Genomic DNA, 24340 nt, shown 5'->3' on the forward strand with positions numbered 1-24340 from the left:
AATATAAAAAGTAAATTTTCCTCAAAAAAAAAAAAAACTTGACAAAATCTCTTAATAGTTTCAGTGAAATCATAAAATGAACGACTAAATAAATAAATTGTATGGCAGCAGCTGACAGCACGTCAGACCAAAAAAAGAGACATATTGTTTTTGTTTTAAACTCCATAATTTTCAGAGACCTATTTTCCAACAATGCCTTGCTGTCCATGAAGAGATGAAAGCTTACAAGGGAGCTTAGGCAACCCTTTTTCATGTACATTGTGACAGTTCCAAGTGGTTATGTGTTTCGGAAAAGCTCTGACAGATAAAAATAAAGGCCAATAAATTTGTTCAGGAAAACAGCAGTGTTCCATTCACAGGGCAGGTCAAAACATGCTAATGCTAACTTGACAGCTCCCATGTTGCCTCCCGTGCACTTCCTTGTTCTGTTATCTCTTTGTGGTGAGCTGTAATTTTGTATGTAAAAGACAACACAAGGAAACAGATACAGAGTGATGTGCGGGTGAACTGAACTCTGGCACATAGTTACTAAGAAAACACATGAGCTCATGAGTCCGGCTCAGTGAGCGTCAACGTCAGGAAGAGCGACAGCAACTTCCCACAGATAAAACAGCACATCTGCGAATGACTGTGGCTTCAACAAAAATCCTTTTGACAGCCTGTGTTGCTGGGTACCTTAGATATATTGTAGCACTTAGCATTAGCATGTTATCATTAGCTTTTAGCCTGGTGTTAGTTGCACAATCTTGGACTTTGGCAATGCACTAGTCAGTGTACGCTGTTCAACCGAACACTCCATTTTAATACAATAATTATGTTAATGTAACTCAAACCTTGAAAAAAATTATAGTCACTCATTTCCATGAATTAAACTAACTCAAAAATGAATTGTTGTCATAACAACTCAGTGCATTTAAAGTTTTGGGACATTTAAGTGTTGGTGATGTATTTTCTAGTGCATTTCATTCACTCATTTTAATTGAGTTTATGTAACAGAGGCCAGCAGGTGTCACTGTGCATATGTAGTTAGTGAACCTCACTACCAACAGCTCAAAAGGATTCTCTGGTCACAAGGCCAGAGCCCTCAGTTTGAGCCTTCTGGTTAGAGAGTCTGACTTCCATGCCGGAGATTGTGAGTTTGCGTCCCGAGGAGAGTGAATGGGCAGAGTCATAACAACACAATGCAGAGTCAACAAGTAAACAAAAGAATGCATCAAAAAATCGAATCCAAAATCTAATGGAAATTTTTTTTTTAGGCAGAAATTTGTCAGTTTTTTTTTGTGAAAAACAAACTCAATTTATTCATTCATTCATTCATTCATCTTCTACCACTTAGTCAATCAATCAATCAATCAATCAACTTTTTTTTTATATAGCGCCAAATCACAACAAACAGTTGCCCCAAGGCGCTCTATATTGTAAGGCAAGGCCATACAATAATTATGAAAAACCCCAACGGTCAAAACGACCCCCTATGAGCAAGCACTTGGCTACAGTGGGAAGGAAAAACTCCCTTTTAACAGGAAGAAACCTCCAGCAGAACCAGGCTCAGGGAGGGGCAGTCTTCTGCTGAGACTGGTTGGGGCTGAGGGAAAGAACCAGGAAAAAAGACATGCTGTGGAGGGGGGCAGAGATCGATCACTAATGATTAAATGCAGAGTGATGCATACGGAGCAAAAAGAGAAAGAAACAGTGCATCATGGGAACCCCCCCACAGTCTACGTCTAAAGCAGCATAACCAAGGGATGGTCCAGGGTCACCTGATCCAGCCCTAACTATAAGCCTTAGCGAAAAGGAAAGTTTTAAGCCTAATCTTAAAAGTAGAGAGGGTATCTGTCTCCCTGATCTGAATTGGGAGCTAGTTCCACAGGAGAGGAGCCTGAAAGCTGAAGGCTCTGCCTCCCATCCTACTCTTACAAACTCTAGGAACTACAAGTAAGCCTGCAGTCTGAGAGCGAAGCGCTGTAATGGGGTGATATGGTACTACGAGGTCCCTAAGATAAGATGGGACCTGATTATTCAAAACCTTATAAGTAAGAAGAAGAATTTTAAATTCTATTCTAGAATTAACAGGAAGCCAATGAAGAGAGGCCAACACGGGTGAGATATGCTCTCTCCTGCTAGTCCCCGTCAGTACTCTAGCTGCAGCATTTTGAATTAACTGAAAGCTTTTTAGGGAACTTTTAGGACAACCTGATAATAATGAATTACAATAGTCCAGCCTAGAGGAAATAAATGCATGAATTAGTTTTTCAGCATCACTCTGAGACAAGACCTTTCTGATTTTAGAGATATTGCGTAAATGCAAAAAGGCAGTCCTACATATTTGTTTAATATGCGCTTTGAATGACATATCCTGATCAAAAATGACTCCAAGATTTCTCACAGTATTACTAGAGGTCAGGGAAATGCCATCCAGAGTAAAGATCTGGTTAGACACCATGCTTCTAAGATTTGTGGGGCCAAGTACAATGACTTCAGTTTTATCTGAGTTTAAAAGCAGGAAATTAGAGGTCATCCATGTCTTTATGTCTGTAAGACAATCCTGCAGTTTAGCTAATTGGTGTGTATCCTCTGGCTTCATGGATAGATAAAGCTGGGTATCATCTGCGTAACAATGAAAATTTAAGCAATACCGTCTAATAATACTGCCTAAGGGAAGCATGTATAAAGTAAATAAAATTGGTCCTAGCACAGAACCTTGTGGAACTCCATAATAAACTTTAGTCTGTGAAGAAGATTCCCCATTTACATGAACAAACTGTAATCTATTAGACAAATATGATTCAAACCACCGAAGCGCAGTGCCTTTAATACCTATGACATGCTCTAATCTCTGTAATAAAAGTTTATGGTCAACAGTATCAAAAGCAGCACTGAGGTCCAACAGAACAAGCACAGAAATAAGTCCACTGTCCGAAGCCATAAGAAGATCATTTGTAACCTTCACTAATGCTGTTTCTGTACTATGATGAATTCTAAAACCTGACTGAAACTCTTCAAATAGACCATTCCTCTGCAGGTGATCAGTTAGCTGTTTTACAACTACCCTCTCAAGAATCTTTGAGAGAAAAGGAAGGTTGGAGATTGGCCTATAATTAGCTAAGATAGCTGGGTCAAGTGATGGCTTTTTAAGTAATGGTTTAATTACTGCCACCTTAAAAGCCTGTGGTACATAGCCAACTAACAAAGATAGATTGATCATATTTAAGATTGAAGCATTAAATAATGGTAGGACTTCCTTGAGCAGCCTGGCAGGAATTGGGTCTAATAAACATGTTGATGGTTTGGATGAAGTAACTAATGAAAATAACTCAGACAGAACAATCGGAGAGAAAGAGTCTAACCAAATACCGGCATCACTGAAAGCAGCCAAAGATAACGATACATCTTTGGGATGGTTATGAGTAATTTTTCTCTAATAGTCAAAATTTTGTTAGCAAAGAAAATCATGAAGTCATTACTAGTTAAAGTTAATGGAATACTCAGCTCAATAGAGCTCTGACTCTTTGTCAGCCTGGCTACAGTGCTGAAAAGAAACCTGGGGTTGTTCTTATTTTCTTCAATTAGTGATGAGTAGAAATATGTCCTAGCTTTATGGAGGGCTTTTTTATAGAGCAACAAACTCTTTTTCCAGGCTAAGTGAAGATCTTCTAAATTAGTGAGACGCCATTTCCTCTCCAACTTACGGGTTATCTGCTTTAAGCTACGAGTTTGTGAGTTATACCACAGAGTCAGACACTTCTGATTTAAAGCTCTCTTTTTCAGAGGAGCTACAGCATCCAAAGTTGTCTTCAATGAGGATGTAAAACTATTGACGAGATACTCTAACTCCCTTACAGAGTTTAGGTAGCTACTCTGCTCTGTGTTGGTATATGACATTAGAGAACATAAAAAAGGAATCATATCCTTAAACCTAGTTACAGCGCTTTCTGAAAGACTTCTAGTGTAATGAAACTTATTCCCCACTGCAGGGTAGTCCATCAGGGTAAATGTAAATGTTATTAAAAAATGATCAGACAGAAGGGAGTTTTCAGGGAATACTGTTAAGTCTTCTATTTCCATACCATAAGTCAGAACAAGATCTAAGATATGATTAAAGTGGTGGGTGGACTCATTTACTTTTTGAGCAAAGCCAATAGAGTCTAATAATAGATTAAATGCAGTGTTGAGGCTGTCATTCTCAGCATCTGTGTGGATGTTAAAATCGCCCACTATAATTATCTTATCTGAGCTAAGCACTAAGTCAGACAAAAGGTCTGAAAATTCACAGAGAAACTCACAGTAACGACCAGGTGGATGATAGATAATAACAAATAAAACTGGTTTTTGGGACTTCCAATTGGATGGACAAGACTAAGAGACAAGCTTTCAAATGAATTAAAGCTCTGTCTAGGTTTTTGATTAATTAATAAGCTGGAATGGAAGATTGCTGCTAATCCTCCGCCCCGGCCCGTGCTACGAGCATTCTGACAGTTAGTGTGACTCGGGGGTGTTGACTCATTTAAACTAACATATTCATCCTGCTGTAACCAGGTTTCTGTTAGGCAGAATAAATCAATACGTTGATCAATTATTATATCATTTACCAACAGGGACTTAGAAGAGAGAGACCTAATGTTTAATAGACCACATTTAACTGTTTTAGTCTGTGGTGCAGTTGAAGGTGCTATATTATTTTTTCTTTTTGAATTTTTATGCTTAAATAGATTTTTGCTGGATATTGGTGGTCTGGGAGCAGGCACCGTCTCTACGGGGATGGGGTAATGAGGGGATGGCAGGGGGAGAGAAGCTGCAGAGAGGTGTATAAGACCACAGCTCTGCCTCCTGGTCCCAACGCTGGACAGTCACAGTTTGGAGGATCCAAGAAAATTGGCCAGATTTCTAGAAATGAGAGCTGCTCCATCCAAAGTGGGATGGATGCCGTCTCTCCTAACAAGACCAGGTTTTCCCCAGAAGCTTTGCCAATTATCTATGAAGCCCACCTCATTTTTTGGACACCACTCAGACAGCCAGCAATTCAAGGAGAACATGCGGCTAAACATGTCAGTCCCGGTCTGATTGGGGAGGGGCCCAGAGAAAACAGAGTCCGACATTGTTTTTGCAAAGTTACACACCGATTTAATGTTAATTTTAGTGACCTCCGATTGGCGTAACCGAGTGTCATTACTGCCGACGTGAATTACAATCTTACCAAATTTACGCTTAGCCTTAGCCAGCAGTTTCAAATGTCCTTCGATGTCGCCTGCTCTGGCCCCAGGAAGACAATTGACAATGGTTGCTGGTGTCGCTAACTTCACATTTCTCAAAACAGTCGCCAATAACCAGAGTTTGATCCTCGGCGAGTGTATCGTCGAGTGAGGAAAAACGGTTAGAGATGTGAACGGGTTGACGGTGTACACGGGGCTTCTGTTTAGGGCTACGCTTCCTCCTCACAGTCACCCAGTCAGCCTGCTTTCCCAACTGCCCGGGATCTGCCAGGGGGGAACTAACGGCGGCTAAGCTACCTTGGTCCGCACCGACTACAGGGGCCTGGCTAGCTGTAGAATTTTCCACGGTGCGGAGCCGAGTCTCCAATTCGCCCAGCCTGGCCTCCAAAGCTACGAATAAGCTGCACTTATTACAAGTACCGTTACTGCTAAAGGAGGCCGAGGAATAACTAAACATTTCACACCCAGAGCAGAAAAGTACGGGAGAGACAGGAGAAGCCGCCATGCTAAATCGGCTAAGAGCTAGTAGCTACGCAACCTAGCGGATTCCTAAAAACACACAAAGTGAATAATGTGTAAACAATTCAGAGGTGATTCAGCAGAAGGAGTGCCTTAATTAAGGCACCAGACAGGCCATGAAGGAGCACAGGTAACGCACGACAACAGCGAACGCACGACAACGGTGCTAAAATAAAATAAAAATCGACTAGACACGCTGTGGAGCAGCACAGGTAACGCACGACAACAGTGCTAAAAAAAAAATAAAAAGCTTGCCAACGCTGATGAAAGTTAGCTGATAAAAGTGCTCCGTCGCGATGTTTCGACCGTTAGAGGTCTTCCTTAGGCGTTGGAGCACAGTGAAAGAGTAAAAAAAAGTAAAAAAGTCTTGAAAAAGACTGTTAGTTCAAAGTCCAAAGCAGCAGGTAGCAGTCTCTGTGTAAACAGTCCCCAGTCCAATTAAGGGTCGCGGGGGGCTGGAGCACGAGGCGGGGTACACCCAGGACAGGATGCTAGCCTGTTGCAAACTCAATTTACACAAGTTTAATTAACTATAAATTGTTAAGTTACTAAAACTTTAACAAATAAATTTTTGAAAATTATTTTATGTTGGCGCAGCTGGCCTGCTCTGTGTAAGCCTGATCCCGTCTGATCTCAGAGGCTAAGCAGAGCAGGATCTGGTTTGTACTTGGATGGGAGGCCTCTTTGGAACACCAGCAGCTGTGTGTGTTTCTCCAGGTAAAACCGGAGTTGCATCAGGAAGGGTATCCGGCGTAAAACTTCTGCCAATTACCAATGCGGATCTGGCTGTATCCGCTGTGGTGACCCCGAACAGAACCGGGAGCAGCCGAATGGGAAACAACAATTTTATTTAAGTTGGCAAACTCAAATGGTTTAAGGCAATCGGTTTTCTCGAATGGTTTGAGTTCAACGAACTCTCTTTTACAGTGTAGGACTGAGCCATGTCATGATTACGATTGAGATCAGCTTGAATACAATAATATGAAGACCAGGTAGCTCATGTTGTCTGATGGGACGTTGTGGGGAATCCCTGCTCCAAGGGTCTATTTACATGAAACTGCATATTTAAATGGGGCGTGGCCAGGGAGGAGTTTGGTTCCATGCTCAATTCCATGTTCAGTGAGATGTACAAACGGAACGTTTGTGAATTCATGCCTACGCACACTTTGATACATATTTGTACTTATGCCATGTTTTAGTAGAAAGTCCACATTAGTCTTTGTACATGAGGCCCCAGCGCTTTACAATGTAATGTCCCTTCAACATCCTCCATTCACGTTGACATCAGCTAAAGTACAGACTTAACCACAAGAAATATAAGCTGAAACATACAACCTAACTGGAAAGTAAAATTGAAATTTAAGAATAGCTCAGAAATGTTGCTCTGGATGATGCTAACACTTTTCATTGTTACTGCAAATTAGTGGTGGCTAACGTTAAACATTGTTTCACAGCTTTGACGCTGTTGAAACACGTGTTTTGAAACAACTGAAAAGGAATCTATCACAATACGACCCATAACATACAACAGGAAAGCAAAACTGGAATTAAAGAATAGATAGTACATGAAGCTGGGGATGGCATCAAATCCTTTTGTCAACATTGCAACACACTCCTTCGAAATGCTTTGAAGCCTTTGAACCACCTGTGGGTTGAACAGGGAGACAGCATGAAAAGGAAGATAATATGTGCTGTCATGCCACCTCGTGAATACTGGCACCTGCTGGGTGAATCAGGAATGTACAATAATGAATTTCATATTTAAAGCGACGGTCAGTGCAGGGTCTGTAGATGAACATGAACGTACGTTGTTGGTAATATTTCACAATAAAAGTGAAAACATTCAACTTGTATGAAATGTTCCAGTAGAACTATGAGAATTTGTTTGATCTACATTGACATTCTGTTCACAATTTTGGCTTCAAGACAACACAAGCTTCTCCTTGATTACGCAACAATCATACAGCATGTTCCTCTTAAGAGCTTCTGGTCTTCATCTGCTTGTTTGTTGCAAAGATCAAAATGTGGTGACATCTGTGTCAGTGTGGTAATGCACATGTAAATTCTGCAGGGGGGTGGGTTGGGGGTACAAAGATTAAGGCAGGGTGCGTTTAAGTGAAGGTCTTTGTACACAAACACAAATGCATGTGTGTCAGACAGAGTGCAGGTTCTTTTGAGGAGTGAGACTTCAAAGTAATCCTTTCATCAAACAGCAGAGCAAAGAAAAGAGACAGCCCAGGAACCTTCTGTCACTGTCCTGATCTGTTGTGAGGCTACGTTACGGCAGCAACAGCCACACTCGTTTCAACTCTGACTGGAACTAAACCCATACCGTACCTTTGATCTTGACCTTGAAATCAGCAACATTTGTCTTTCATTTCGCCAAAATGCTACCCAACCCCCCACCACCCAGCGCTGAATTGTGCTATAGCCTATAAAAAGGTGGTAATTACTTACTTTCTTGTGTAGTTAAAACTACACCAGCACCATCTGGATCCTGATTCATCTTTAATTAATTATTTTATCAGTAATTTTATCACTTCCATTGATTCTCTGCTATCTGTCTGTACAACCCCAAATCAGAAAAAGTTGGGATGCATGAAAAATGGAAGGGGGTGTTCATGTTTTTCCTATTCAATTTGACTTCATCCATTCCTGCATTTGAGGACTGCAACACATTCCAAAAATAACTTGGGATTTTAAATAATTTACCACTTTGTAACGTTGTAACTCTTTCTCACAACACTTTGGAATTGAGGATACCAAACTTTTCAGGTGTTAGTTTGTCCCATTCTTCCTACAAACACATCTTTGAGCTCCTTCACACATAGTGCAAATTTGATCGAATTGCACGTAACTCAGTAATCTTATGCAAACCATGTAATTTCATAGCTGCTTCCAAACATATTGCTGTGGCGACGGGTTGCAGCAAGTGAGCATGGCACGCACATGGACAGGCTGCCCCCAAGTTGATACGGACCCTCAGATCATAACACGCAGCAGGCGGGCCACCTGGACCCCGCCAGCAGATGTTGAAAAGAATGAGACGAGCAGATGTGGACATGAATGAGACAGGCAAACTGCTTCTCATTCATGTCATTTCATGACTGTATGTCAGTGACCATGGGTCATTACAGAGGAACAGATGGATCATATTTGTATTGCCCGCTTGATAAGAGGGATTTAATACAATGTGATGTTTTTATATGGTGTGTCATTTTTATAATATGTTCATGTGCTTCCTAATATGAGGCAGTTCTCAGCACCTTTTGCAGGACAGCAATGGTAGTTCACTTGGTAAAGTTTCTGACTGGTAATCAGAGCTTTTGGAAGGTGTGGGTTCAAATCCTGTGGTTGACGTATTTTTTTATAGATGCTGGGACAAAGGTGCTGTGTTCCTGTGTGCACAAACCATTGCACCAGCATTGGGCACACCTGCTCGTCAGCGTGATGTTTCGTGGCGCAGTCATACAAGCTGCTCCAATGGGTGTCGCCCCGGAATTGTACATATTTGCACTATGTGTGAAGGGTTTTTTGATAATTAATAAATGAAAGAACATAACTGTGAAAATAGTGAAGTCATCAGATTCTGCTGCTGTTTCCCAGAATGTATCACACAGAAAACAGTGCTTGACCAAGTGATTAATGCACTCGGTTTCAGTGCAGAAGGTTCCTAGTTCAAACCCCACCCTTGCCACATTTCTCTATGTAATGTGGATTTGCATCTGGCATAAAAATTGTGCCAATTTAACATGCATCTGATTTCACTGTGGTGTCCCATGATGAAAACAAGGGAGCAGCTGAAGGGACTCAGATTTACACAGCAGGTTCAAGCATTTTCTGCCTTGTTGGACTATTTTAGTAATAATATTTTAAGTGTTTTTTTTTTTTACTGATATGCAAAATTGAAGCATAAAAGGAAAAAAAAAAACATATCCCTGCTGTCACTTCTGGACAAAATGTGCCCGGAAGTGACACAGCTTTGCTGGTGCGTGCTTGCCTCGTTTTCTGTGTGACCGATCACTTATAATTATTTATTTTTGAAAGAAATGTGTCACCATTTTTCTCATTTATTTTATCTTTATTATCCAATATATCTCTTAATTCAAGTCATTCCATCAGATGTGGAGGCCGGACCCTCTTACAGTGAATGAGAGTTTCCCTTAGATATTCTATGCATAGACCTTTAAACTTCAGCTAGTATTGTTGTCTCCAAACAGTAACACAACTCTGAGTATTGTGTCTCTGGGTTAGCTAGCCCTCAGATGTGTTATGTTTGGTCCTGGGTTCAACAGGGGTGGGGGGGCAGTGGAGAGGACAAACAAACTTAACTTCTTCAACCGGTTCAACCGGTCCATGCCACAACTCCCCTCCCTCTCCTTCACTGCAGCCAACTCTCCTTCCCTCAGCACACCTCTCCCCAGACATCACAGCAGCAGCCATCCCCCTCCTCCTCCCTCACCTCAACACAACCTCCTACATCACTGTGGACCAGGTCAGAGAACAGCTGAGGAAGCTTCACCCAGGAAAGTTGCAGACCCAGACAAGGTGTGTCCCTGACTATTGAAGACCTGCATGACTGAACTGGGAGAACCGCTACAATGTATCTTCAACTTCAGCCTGCAGCTATGAAGTGTGCCCACCCTCTGGAAGACATCATGCATTGTTCCAGTTCTTAAGAGAAACCAGCCCAGTGTGCTTAATGACTTCCAACCAGTGGCAATCACTCCACACTTGATGAAGACGCTAGAATGGCTCTTCAGCCTTCTCAAACCCCAGGTGCAACACACCCAGGACTGTCTGCAGTTTCCATATTGGGTACATGTTGGTGTGGAGGATGCTATCTTCTACTTGCTACACCGAGTCCACTCGCACCTTCTCTTCCTGGACATCTCAAGCACCTTCAGTCCCATCCAGCCCCTTGTGCTTCAGGACAAACTGAACAGTATGTGAGTGGACCCCTGCCTGGCCACTTGGATCTCCAGTTACCTCACTGACAGGCCGCAGTATGTCAGGCTGAGAGACACCACATCTGACGCTGTGATCAGCAGAATCAGAGCACCCCAGGGCACGGTGCTGGCCCGTCTTCACCCTGTACACCTCGGACGTCTGCTACAACTCTGAGCTGTGTCATATCCAGATGTTCGCAGATGACACAGCCATTGTTGGATGCACCAGGGATGACAGAGAGGAGGAGTACAGGAGCCTAGTGAGGGACATTGCTGTCTGGTGCCACACAAACCATCTACACCTCAAAGACAAAGGAAGTGGTCATTGACTGTTAGAAGTCCAGACCAAGGCTGTGACCAGTTCTGATCAAAGGAGTTGAAGTGGAGGCTGTGGATTTCTACAAGTACCTCAAGCTGTGGCTGGACAGCAAACTGGACAACCCACAGCAACCACCACAACAGGAAGGGACAGTGAAGAATGTTTTCCTGAGGAGGTTGCGGCTGTTTAACATCTGCAGGAAACTCCTGTGGATGCTCTATCAGTCCGTAGTTTACCGTGGTGTGCTGGGGCGGGCAGCACATCCAAGAAGGATGCATCCAGTCTTGGATTTGGACTTGGAAGCTGGAGTCTCTGGTGACTGTGGCAGAGAAGAGAACACTGGACAAACTGCTGGACATTATGGATGATGGAAGTCACCCTCTGGACACCGTCATCAGCAACCAGAAGAGCATCTTCAGCTACAGACGGCTCCTTCCCAAGTGCAGGACCAACAGACTGAAAAACTCCTTTGTCCCTCAGGCCATCAGAATGTACAACTCCTCACTCGGGGGAGGATGAGTAACAAGAAGACAGAGGACAGGAATGAGCGGAACAGTAGTAACCAGTAAGCCGGTAGCAAGCAATATTTCCAGTATTTATATTATATTGTTGTGTATTATACAATACTGCTGGAACCTCAATTTCCCTGAGGGAGTTTTCCCAAGGGATCAATAAAGTTCTGTCTAATTTCTAACCTAATTACTATGCACACATAAATGCAATGTGAGTTGCAATTGCATAGTCCACCTACAATGGTTAGTTTATCTAATAATGATTTTTGATTTTAATAGTGTGATCACCTAATGCATACATGCATTTCAAGAGCTGATGGAGAAAATTTGAGACTGAATGTCATTTTCCATTACAGACAGAGATACACACAGCAAAAAGAGAGAACAGCACACACACAGTCATGACAGGGCACAGTCAGGGCTGTCTCACACACACAGGATACACATCTTACTGCAGTGGGATTCCTCGAAGTTGGGGTGTAGTTAACATCTGTTTTATTTTTATGGCTGTGATGTTTTGATTTAATAACAAAAGCAGTAACACAAGAGTCATTTGTTTTTTGTATTTTGGTTAATTCCTATCTATTTTTGTGGGTCTGGGGGCATATGCCCAGACTCACACAACTGCGGGACTAATGGGCATCCTGCACACATAAGGGACACGGGACATGGGGGTAAATACTGGGACTGTCCCGCCCAAGCGGGACAGTTTGCAGCTCTGTTTTAGAGCAACTTGATGAACCCCAGCTTAAGGTGGACCACATAATGATGGTGCTGCAGAAGACCACCACTTGCCACAGCCAAGATCCCGATGGTGAGGAGCTCAACACCACGCTCCACGTTGCTTCTCTCCAGGAGCTCCAGCTTTGTGACTGGGGAGGGCTGCAGGACAGCAAGTTTAAATGTGTGGTATGTCCCTTGAGTGCTGTGCAATGGGATAACAAGATCTGTTGTTCATATGGCTGCTCCTGGTTTTTGGTCAGGTCACCACAGTGGATACAGCCCGATCCGCATTGGTAATTGGCACAGGTTTTACGCCGGATGCCGGACCTTATTCTCATCCCTCTTTCCTCTTCCACCAACCAACTATGGTGGACAGGGGCGTCGCCCGGGATTTTGTGCACCATGAAAAGAAATCTTACTGTCACCACCATAGCCTGCCAGAAGTGGCTCAGGTGGTTGTTCCACCTGAGCCAGGACAGGATTTAGCCTTTATATGAGCAGATAGTTCAGGGCATGGTGGAGCTGCCATTTGTTTTGAATTTGGACAACTGCATCTTCAGACAACAGAAGACTTTCTAGTACAATCCCAATTCCAGTGAAGTTGGGATGTTGTGTAAAATGTGAATAAAACAGAATGCAATGATTTGCAAATCCTCTTCAACCTATATTCAGTTGAATACACCACAAAGACAAGATATTTAATGTTCAAAGTGATAAACTTTATTGTTTTTGTGCAAATATTTGCTCATTTTGAGATGGATGTCTGCAACACATTCAAAAAAGCTGGGACAGTGGTATGTTTACCACTGTGTTACATCACCTTTCCTTTTAACAACACTCAAGCGTTTGGGAACTGAGGACACTAATTCTTGAAGCTTTGTAGGTAAAATTCTTTCCCATTCTTGCTTGATGTGCAACTTTAGTTGTTCAACAGTACGGGGTCTCCATTGTTGTATTTTACGCATCATAACGCACCACACATTGTCAATGGGTGACAGGTCTGGACTGCAGGCAGGCCAGTCTAGTACCTGCACTCTTTTACTATGAAGCCATGCTGTTGTAACACGTGCAGAATGTGGCTTGGCATTGTCTTGCTGAAATAAGCAGGGACGTCCCTGAAAAAGACATTGCTTGGATGGTAGCATGTGTTGCTCCAAAACTTGGATGTACCTTTCAGGATTGATGGTGCCATCACAGATGTGTAAGTTGCTCATGCATGGGCACTATCACACCCCCATACCATGACAGATGCTGGCTTTTGAACTTTGCACTGGTAACAAACTGGATGGACTTTTTTTGTCCGAAGGACACGTTGTCCATGATTTCCAAAAACAATTTGAAATGTGGACTCAGACCACAGCACACTTTTCCACTTTGCATCTGTCCATTTCAAATGAGCTCAGGCCCAGAGAAGGCAGCGGCGTTTCTGGATGTTGTTGATGTATGGCTTACACCTTGCATGGTAGAGTTTTAACTTGCACTTGTAGATGTAGCGACGAACTGTGTTAACTGACAATAGTTTTCTGAAGTGTTCCTTCACCCATGTGGCAAGATCCTTTAGATTAGATATACTTTATTGATCTCACAGTGGAGAAATTACGTTTACACTCCAGTTACCTCAGACAGCAATTAGTCCACAATTATTACTTGTTTACTGTAATAATGGCACACATCAGAATTAAAGACAACACATACACATTTAACATTGTTTATGTGCACTAAATTTGAAGAAGTCCATTATCCGAATTGAGGCAAGTGGGTGAAAGCCACGCAGCAACCCTGAGATGCGCCGCTGTCAGCTTGGAGGGAGTGACATGACGTTACACAGTGATGTTGGTTTTTAATGCAGTGCCACGTGAGGGATCGAAGGTCACAGGCATTCAGTGTTGGTTTTTGGCCTTGCCACTTATATGTAGAAAGTTCTCCAGATTCTCTGATTATATTATGGACTGTAGATGATGGAATCCCTAAATTCCTTGCAATTGAACGTTGAGAAACATTGTTCTTAAACTGTTGGACTATTTTTTCATGTAGTTGTTCACAAAGTGGTGATCCTCACCCCATCTTTGCTTGTGAACGCCTGAGCCTTTTGGGGATGCTCCTTTTATAACCAACCATGAAACTCACAATTAGTGTTCTCAGTTCCCAAAGGCTTATTGAGTGTTGTTCGAAGGAAAGCTGATGTAACACAGTCGTAAACACTGTCCCAACATTTTTGAAACATGTTGCAGGCATCCATTTCAAAATGAGCAAATATTTGCACAAATAAATAAAGTTGATCATTTTGAACATTAAATATCTTGTCTTTGTGGTGTATTCAATTGAATTTAGTTTGAAGAGGATTTGCAAATCATTGTATTCAGTTTTTATTTACATTTTACACAATGTCCAAACTTCTTGGAACTGGGGTTGTAAATGTTTATATTTAAGTCAGTAATTCATATGATCTCACATGGCAGGGGGCATTTAAGAGAATCGGGATGTGGGCTGGGGTTTGGACAGCGTTTAGACAGCTACAGAATCATGCAATACTGAACTCCTCACAGTCTGACCAAAACAATCAAAAGAAAAATGTTTCAGTCATGAAGTGACTTTGGACATGTTCGTGTGTACTCACTGCCTTTTCTCTGTCTTGCAGGACCCCCTGAGCTGGGCAGACTTGGACAAGATCATTTTAATCTATTAATGTTCATGGTGGAAATTTTAAATTGCATCACAGTGAAGCATTCTGACAGCAAAATGATACCCAAAACATGCATCTCAGCTACTTTCTGAACAACAGCCACAACGTGATTACATATCCCTAACATCTCTTAAGTTAAATATGATTCAAGTGTCATATTTTGTTAATTTATATTTTCTGTCATCTGATGTTATGCACATTAACACTGGATGGATATAACTCCCCAACCTCTCCTCTCCTGTAGTTGGTTGAAAGCCAACATGAAACATGTAATGGATAATCTCACATGGATTGATCAATATCCCCCATGTGGGCTTGTTGTTGATAAAAAAAAGCCACTGAAGACTAACACTACCAATGCTGCCTCCAGATAGACAGCAGCAGGTATGGCAGTTTGGGACATGTCACAGACCTGACATGTCCAAAACAAGTCAGAGAGATTTTGTTTTGGAAATTGTTTTTCTGAATAGCACAAATAGTATTGTATGGCATCTTATTGCATGTAAACAGTTGTACAAAAAATAATGCATTTTAATGTAAACTGTTGTAAATAACTTTATTGTTTGCTATATTTGTACATGTAATTTTGAAACTTACAATTTATATTTGCATTCTAAGTTATACAAATGGTTTGTTAAAGATGTTTGTGGTTTTCCATTGTGGTTTTTTTTTTTTCCATTGGTGTTTTTTCCATTCAGATTTTATGTTTTTGTGTGAATTTAGGTTCACTGTGTTAATGCAGTATGCCAGAATGAAAGAAACACAGGTGAGGTTGTGCTGAAAATAATGACCCCAAACAAGGCAAAGTAAACCCTTTTTCAGGTAAATTATTAATGTAAAACCAAATGTAGTCAAAAATGGCCAATTATACCCTGGGCTCCAGAGGGTTATTTTCTGTAGTTGTGTGTTTGGTTTCTTTGCATCTATGGATTACTTGAGTTGTTTCCAAGAGCTGGTGAAAACGTCATGTCAATAGCACCTTTTGAAATATATTTACTGAGAAAAAATGGTGACACATTCAATCATTATTTAACCAACTGTATGTATATGTATAGGTCTGTAAGTTGATTTTATTTTGACTCAGATGTGAATCAAGATTCCCTGTTAGCACTCGTACAAAACAGCCCTCACTACATATCAGCTCACTTTGTTTGTTTGACCTTGACAGAGGTAGCATGCTCTGACAGCCGGGTAGTTTCTTCATACCATGGCATCATGGCGTCATGTTTGTTTGGCACAGAACCCATAGCCTGGAGACAGATCCAACAGCGAAAACAAAGAAAAGCATAGCTGGAGAGGATGAACATAATACTGACAATGCCTGTAAGCTTGATCTGTTCAAAGATCAGATCATACAGTTACTTTATGCAGTTACTTCATTAGCAGCTTTATGCAATTACTTTATTAGAATCTGTTGAAAACTTGCAACCTAATAAGCAATGTAACTAGTAATGTAATTGGTTACTTTTAAGATGAGCAATCAGCAAAGTAACTAATCAGCAAAGTAACTAGTTACTTTTCTGAGTACTAAATCTTAAAATAACCGTTAGATTCTGAGTTACTTTATAATTACATTCAGCAGCTGACGATAATTGTCCACAGCTGCTAATGAAGTACCTGTATAAAGTAACTGTAAAAATATAACTGTATAAAGTAACTAATGAAGTAACTTTTCAAAGTTACTTGGCAAAACTGCCTTTCTTTACTACCAGTGTGATTGCTAAAAGGGCTGTAAAGTATTCAAGATAGTTTTGGATTACTTTTGTTTTAGATTGCTCCTCCTCTGGGGTTGCATTCTTTCAGCTCCGTTGTATTCGAGTTGTTCGCGTCATGCACAGTTCAGATATTTTACAAAATCAGCAAGGGTTACAAGTGTGTCCAGTGTATTTCTCTAGAAAGTTTTCATTACAATACCATAAAGTGATATGCAGGATGTCTGCGTAATATCGTGTTGGGCATGTATCAAGTGTTCACTTGGCAAAAAAAATCAATAGCCTGTAGTTGTCAAAAGTACTATTTTTCCCCTCTCACAGAAGACATTTGAGTTAATCCTCGGCAGCAGACCGATCACTATAACCTTGCAGTTCAAACTCTGCCTCCAGCTGTATGTTCAGCAGAAGTGAAAGACATAACAACATAACAGCAAAAAAACGTAGAGTACCATGCTCAAGGATAAGGGTTAACTGAAATTCTTTGTTGCTAATAATAAAAATATTCACAGGGCAAAGTGCCTGGACAAGTTCAAACTCATCAAACTGGAGTTGGGCCCCTGAGCTATCAGGGGCTGATGTTGAAATTCCAGCATCACTTAGTGAAAAGTGACCACCAAAATGTTATTCAGGTCCACAAACTGAAACATTACAGACTCCATGTTCAAGCTTTAGCTTAAAAAACAGTTTTAAAAACAAAGTCTGTATCAAAAGTGTATAACGTGAGTTACACCATCTGCCATTTGTATAGATAATTAAATAGTACTTTATGTGTAGTCCTTCTACGACTACTAGTAGCAATATTTATTACCTCTACTGACAGAAGACCTGGTACGGCTGCGGGACCGGCTGCGCTGACGTTGCAGTCTGGACTTGCCAAGGAACCTGTAGTAGTAAGAACGTCTTCCAGAACCTTTCCTAGTGATCCCCAGCCATGGTGCCGGTCCCCAGTCTCAAGCCTACAAGAACTCCAACAACTATATCCCAACAAGTGCTTTTGGAACCCGCAATGGTGCAAATCAAGTCCACATGAATTCCACATAGAGTGCAACTCATTCAACAATAAATAAATATATAAATAGAAACAAACACTTGACTTGTCTTCATAGACTGTTTTCAGATCAGATCCAATCCATTGTGACAGAATACTACCAACAGCCACTCTCTGTTCAGTCCCTGCACTACAGTGTCCTGTCCCGCAGACTTCTGCTCCTCCTTTAAAACACACCCCCTCAAAGTTTCCCACAGCAAGATCCAAAGGCATGATGTCCGGAATACTGTGTGTGTATATCCTGAATCACAGGAAAGCTGTTCCTGTTCCCTGGCCACAACAAACTGAAGGAATTTTAAAGGACGGCTACGTACATCTCTTTGCTCAAGGAGTAAAGGAGTTGCTCTGCAACAAAGTTGTAGATGTCTAAAAACAAACCCCCCCCCCCCCCCCAAAAAAATCCTCGATTCCTGTATGTGTGTAAGAGGAACATAAAGAGAGAACAACAGAAGAAAAGTTTGTGCTGCATAGAAACCATGTATAGAATCAGGTGACAATGGAATGGAATGAAGTTTACAAGAGAGGTATCAGATTACATCAGCTACTTCCTTTAATCCACCAAAGTAAACTCGCTGCTACATCAAGAACACAAACAAATAACTATGTCCTCTTCCTGAATGCTATTGACTCCTGATCCACTCAAGAGTTCCGGGTTTTGCATCTTCTTCAATTTGCCTCCCCGAGGCAAGAAGGCATGGCGCGGATTGACAGCCTATCGGAAGCAGATGTAAATAAGCCTTTGAGACTGTTAAAGAGCCAATCACAGTGCTAAGGAGGAGAAAGTCAGACAGCTGGAGCAGAGTCCACAAGTGGACACAATAAGACACAGACAAAGCATTCATAACTGGCACAAGGGATTGCCTTGGAACTGCTAAGTCACGATATAGAAAAGTGCTGAGAATGACTTCATTTTTGCATTTGCATGAAACAAATGCATTATTGTTAACTTTTTTAAAAGCCCAGACACATGCGTTATAAATGCAATGAGTGAATAGATGGATAGAAACTCAAACGACGTCCAAATATTAACCGGTTCAAATAATTATATAAAGAAATGGTGTTCTCTGGATATGTATCTGACAAAACAGGTTGAGTTTGTGTGTTGTATGAAGAATCCATTACACTTGAATCCTTACTACTAAAAATGCATGGTGGTAGCACATAATAGGAGCTGTTTGGGAAATATGTGACTTAAGATTTTGTGTGGAAATTTTCGTTCATGATCATGCACATAGCCTGGTTTAATTTGACTGTACGGAGGGGTGTAGGCATTGATAAGCGTTGCTTATACCTATGCCTTTTTGGCACTATGTACATTGTTTTATTTTTTCGTTTCTTTCTTTTAACTACTTTGTCTAAGAGTTTTGTTTGTTTGTGTACGAGTGATTTTTGTTAGCATATGGGTGCCTAATAAATTCAATTCAATTAAAAAAAAAAAATTAATTCAATAAGGGGCATATAACTTTAAACACACCGATCAATGGTCACATGTCACAATACGCAATGGGCCAGCATGGTGCACCCCCCCGCCCCCAACCCTATAAATGTGCTTTCATTACTAAGCTTAGGATGTTTCGATTCCAAAAACAAAAACAACAACAAAAAAAAACTTAACAGTGAAAATACTGGGACTCACTATGACATATGAGCACTTTTATGGACATACCCTAGCCAAAAGAAAATATCTGCTTTTGAAATCTGATATTTTATCCACATAACATAAAGAGTTACTAAATCATCATCTGTTAAGCAAATGGGAAGTCTAAGCAGTGTTGCCAGTTACTTTGAGAAGTTACTTTATTAGTTACTTTATACAGTTACTTTATTAGCAGCTGCCAACAACTTGTAACTATTAAGTAAGGTAACTAATAAGACAACTAGTAATCTAACTTGGTTACTGTTAAGATTTTGTAATCAGCAAAGTAACTAATCGGCAAAGTAACTAATAGTTACTTTTCTGAGTACTCAATCTTAAAAATAATCAAGTTGGATTAGTAGTTACTTTATTAGTTAAATTCATCAGCTGCCAATAAGTTGTCCGCAGCTGCTAATGAAGTAACTGTATAAAGTAACTACTTGATTGAAATATGATACCCTGTGAAAACAAAAACATTTGCACAAAAACAAAACTATAAGGTCTAGATGTATAGCACAATGAAAATCTCTACACCTACCTGCAAAAATGTACAGCGCCATGCAAAAGTATTCAGCCCCTTGGTATTTCACACATTTTAATTTGTTTATGCCATTTCAAATACAAAAAGTAAATCAGGCTTCTCAACATAATTTCTAAAATTTTCTTCCTTAAATTCAAACTCAAAGCAAATATCTACAATTTGATATAAATTAATTAAAAATATAAAAGCCAATAATCAGTTTTGTTGCCAGTTTTTGTCAGACAAGTCAGGGGATGGATACATGAACATTTCCTCTTGGACTTTATTTACATCAGTTATGAAGAAATACATAATTTGCACTCTATGGTAAATCTGTATGGAGTAGACAGTTCTCAAAAACTGAGTGACTGTGCAAGAAGGAGAAGAGTGAGGAAAGCCACCAAGACACCCAGAAGACATTATAGACATCTGTGGCTGTGATTGGAGAAATTGTGCACAGTGCATGTTTTGCATTTTGGGTCCCCAGTTATACAGCTTCATGATGAAATGGTATAGGAGGATTTTCTTAAAAAGAAGACCTGAAAGTTCAGCTACAATTTGCCAGAAGGTACATCTGAGATGCAAGCCTAGATTGATAATAGACCCTCTCCTTTAGTATCATGCCACCCAATCTAATGGCACATAAACGTATTGGTGCAAATGACTGACAGCTCTTATTTGTAATCTAGGTATGTCCTTTTTGATCGATTTTTCTTTAATTTATTTTAAAAAATCTATTACATATCTCTGCATGGCTACTCCTATGTGTAGTTTTAGGATTGGGTTTTACCCATATGGACTGGCAACATGAGACGAAAGTGCTGTCTAAGGGATGTAATTATGTCAAACTGAAGCTGAGGGGAGTGAAAATCAATCGTAGTCCTTGCACAATCTCTGGGCATAGCCAGTGCACCAATTTGACATGTTCTGAGGAAGAAACATCTAAGGAAAATGGTAACAGCTGATGATCGAAGCACTCAGAGCTGTGAAGCAAAACGACAAAACAGACAACAGAACCACCAATGACCACCACAGATCAGGAGTGAAGGTATCACAATCCACCAAGACCAGGATGAGACCTGAAATAAGCTGTGCCAAAGTGATACGAAGTCCAAAGTGCAGAGACAGAAGGGATCTGTCCATAATCCAAAATATACAAACACATATGAAACGTGGTAGAGGCAGTGTCATGGCTTTGGTCTGTACAGCTGTTTTTGGAACAACGTTACTGATTTTTACTGATGATGTAACTCATGATGGTAGCAGCAGGAAAAAAAACAACAAAAACAAATGGAATATTTATTATGAGAATTTTCAGAGAAATGCTTGCAAAGATCCAAAACACATCTCCAACTTTTCAATTCATCAAGGACTCAAGGCAGTTTCATCAGGTGGCAGACACAGCCATATGAGACACCAGTGCATACTCACATACCTGACCTGAAATTAACTTCAGCATCCAGCAAAAGGAGAGATATAATAAACCATCTGCAGCTCAACCAAAGTCTTTATCAGAGAGGAAAGAGGGGAAGGTTCAAGACTATACAAATCAGTTGTGAAACCTTAATCCAACTGAGTGTGAATTGTTTTTCCCCTGAAGAGGAGGCTGAAGGGAGAAAGTGAATTGCATACAATTCAGTTCTATTAATTGCCTTTTTGCTATGCACAGTGTGTACGTTTATTGTGAATCCACTTATGCAAGGTGCGTCTGAGGGTCACATTCTTAATAGCACTATGCAGCCCTAAAGTCTAGTTGTAGAGTAGAGTTGGATTTTGGTGGTCTCAAACACAAATGCTTTCTGATGATGGACAAAATCAACTCACCAGGACTGCACCCATCTGCACCTAATTTTTAGACTGACAACCACATTACTGCAAGTCCTGGATGCAAAAATGCCAGATGCATCAGATGAAAATTCTGACTAATACCTGTGCTGGGTTGTTTGCTGGTTTTCACCAGGTCAAAGATAAGGCCCTGTTAGTACTTTAGGTCTTGGCGTTTCCAGTATTGTTGCTTTATATTGTTGAGCACATGAATATGACAAAAAAAAGTTAACATCCATCCATCCATTTTCGTCCGCTTTATCCGGAGTCGGGTCGCGGGGGGAGCAGCTCAAGCAAAGCCGCCGAGACCTCCCAATCCACACACACCTCCCCAGCCCTCCGGGGGAACCCCAAGGCGTTCCCAAGCCAGCCGAGAGATGTAGTCCCTCCAGCGTGTCCGATGTCAAGCCTAAATGTCCTAAATGTATTGCAAAAACAGCAGTCTTGTTGTTCCTATACTTCCCGAGCGCACTGTAACACAGCTTCACAACCATATACTTATAAATGTTAAACAAAAATGAAATTCTACACTGCTGCATTGATTGACAATTCAACCACGGCTTTTTATGATTGCAGTTGTCAAGTCCTTCCTCTAAAATCTCGGCCGCGGGGTGAATTGTTTTATTGTGCTTTTTTGTAGTCAAAGTCTTCCTCTCCTTCCCTCTCCATTCCCTTTTCTTTCTCTCTGTGGATGCTGAATTGCTCTGTGTGATGCTGTCCCTCGTGCTTGTTGTTAGTGAGAGCAGTGGGGACCATAATGCTACACACTGTTTGCAGTTTTTGTCATTACCTCAGCTCATAAACTTCCAATGACAGAATGTAGCCTCCTGTGTATGTATGTCAGTGTCTAACACATGTTCCCCTGGTTCTAAACAGAGTACTTATGAGGACCATTAATAGGTTTACATCATTCCACAGTGAGTTAGAGCCTCATGCAGGGCAGCACAGAGAATTTAAAGACCTACAGGCCCCACACTGCTGCCACATGTACACATGGGCATACTGTGCTTTGCTTACATGGTGTATAAGGGTAAGGGCCGAGTCTGTAACATCCAATAAAACACACACAGTACGGGGTTGCAACTCATAGTGCACACAATGAGGTCTATTTATCAAGGAAGCATGGATCCACTCAATCACAAAGGACATACTAGTCAAGACAAAGTTATTATTATCGTAAAACAGTCAAGTGATTTGTGCTGACTGTGTAATGGTCACTGTGGGAGAGGCACGCTACAGTGATTCCTGTTAAAACAGACAGACTGGAAAATGGGTCGTGAAGAGAGCACGGGCTACTCATGCATGCCTCACCAGCAACCATTAATGGGATAAATTAATAGGTAAAATAAATGCTGAATTTGCTCGCACACTGAAAAACTCAATGAGTTTGATGAACTCAAACCGTTTGAGGAAACTGATTGCCTTAAACCATTTGAGTTTGCCAACTTAAATAAAATAATTTTCAAAAATGAATTGTTAAATTTTTAGTAACTTAAGAATTTATAGTTCATTAACATATGCAAATATAGTTATGTATAAAATGCTAAATGGTAGCACATGAACAGAACTTGCAGTTTTTCATTACGGTATATATGTAGTGGCTACACTCTGTTGTGTTGTTATGACTCCACCATTGCTCCCCTCGGGATGCGAACTCACGATCTCCGGCATGGAAGTCAGACTCTCTAGCCAGAAGGCTAAAACCCAGGGCTCTGGCCTTATGACCAGAGAATCCTTCTGAGCTGTTGGTAGTGAGGTTTACTAACTACATCTGCACAGCGACACCTACTGACCTCCGTTACATAAACTCAATTAAAATGAGTGAATGGAATGCACTGGAAATACATCACCAACAACTTAAATACCCCACAACTTTAAATGCACTTAAAAGAACTGAGTTGTTATGACAACAATTCATTTTGAGTTAGTTTAATTCATGGAAATGAGTGACTAACTTTTCAAAGTTGAGTTACATAACTTAATTATTGTATTAAAATGGAGTGTTCGGTTTAACAGTCCAGGTTTCTGGTTTTAATGCCAGTGAATGCACGGAATGGGATAAAACACAAAGTGAGTAGCTGCAAGATAAGTCCTGCATAGGCCCTGCCACCCATTGGTGCTGGTGCTTATTCACGGATTCTGTAATGTGAAGTGAATGAGAGTCATGACCCTCCCGGATGGGATGCTACTCTGATGCAGTCTGCTTCCTCAACCCAAGCTGGTACCCATTTACAGCTGAATGGACTGGAACACACACAACATCCAAGGATAAGCACAGACCTGATGGGACTCGGTTCCTCCATATGACTTACTTCATCTTCTCAAAAGAACTTTCACTGGTAGCAAATCACTCATGGTAGCCATCTCCAGTAGTTCTTAAACAAATCAATATCTTCTTCATATGTGTTTCTTTGTTCTTTTTCTACAATCTGACATACAACAGACAGATATATGAGGGCGTGTGTGTATGTCACCTCTATATATCATTATAAGATATCAGAGATATTTTTACATGTAAAGTCAGATGTAGTGGTTGTAGTCTGTCCAAATAATGTCAGGAATGTGTAAGCAACAGTAGCAACTGCAACTGATTCGTTACGGACACAGGAAGAGAGAGAGATGTCCAAATATTACATATAATACTGTATATACACATAGGTTTTGTATCACATTGGCATTTTGTCT

General features: G+C 40.9%; 1 protein-coding gene across 6 annotated transcripts in view; it reads right to left on the bottom strand.

Moving 5' to 3' along the window:
- Window positions 1–24340, bottom strand: part of dab2ipb (DAB2 interacting protein b) — a 516250-nt gene that overhangs the window by 344496 nt on the left and 147414 nt on the right. The window contains exon 1 of one of the 6 annotated variants that reach the window (XM_034193049.1): window positions 17436–17563. The exons of the other annotated variants lie outside the window; for them this stretch is intronic. The gene's annotated coding sequence lies outside the window, so the exon portion shown is untranslated. Of the gene's footprint in view, window positions 1–17435; window positions 17564–24340 lie in introns of those variants that run through there. 6 annotated transcript variants of the gene reach the window in all.

The sequence above is a fragment of the Thalassophryne amazonica genome, chromosome 17, assembly GCF_902500255.1.
Source record: "Thalassophryne amazonica chromosome 17, fThaAma1.1, whole genome shotgun sequence".
Taxonomy (NCBI): domain Eukaryota; kingdom Metazoa; phylum Chordata; class Actinopteri; order Batrachoidiformes; family Batrachoididae; genus Thalassophryne; species Thalassophryne amazonica.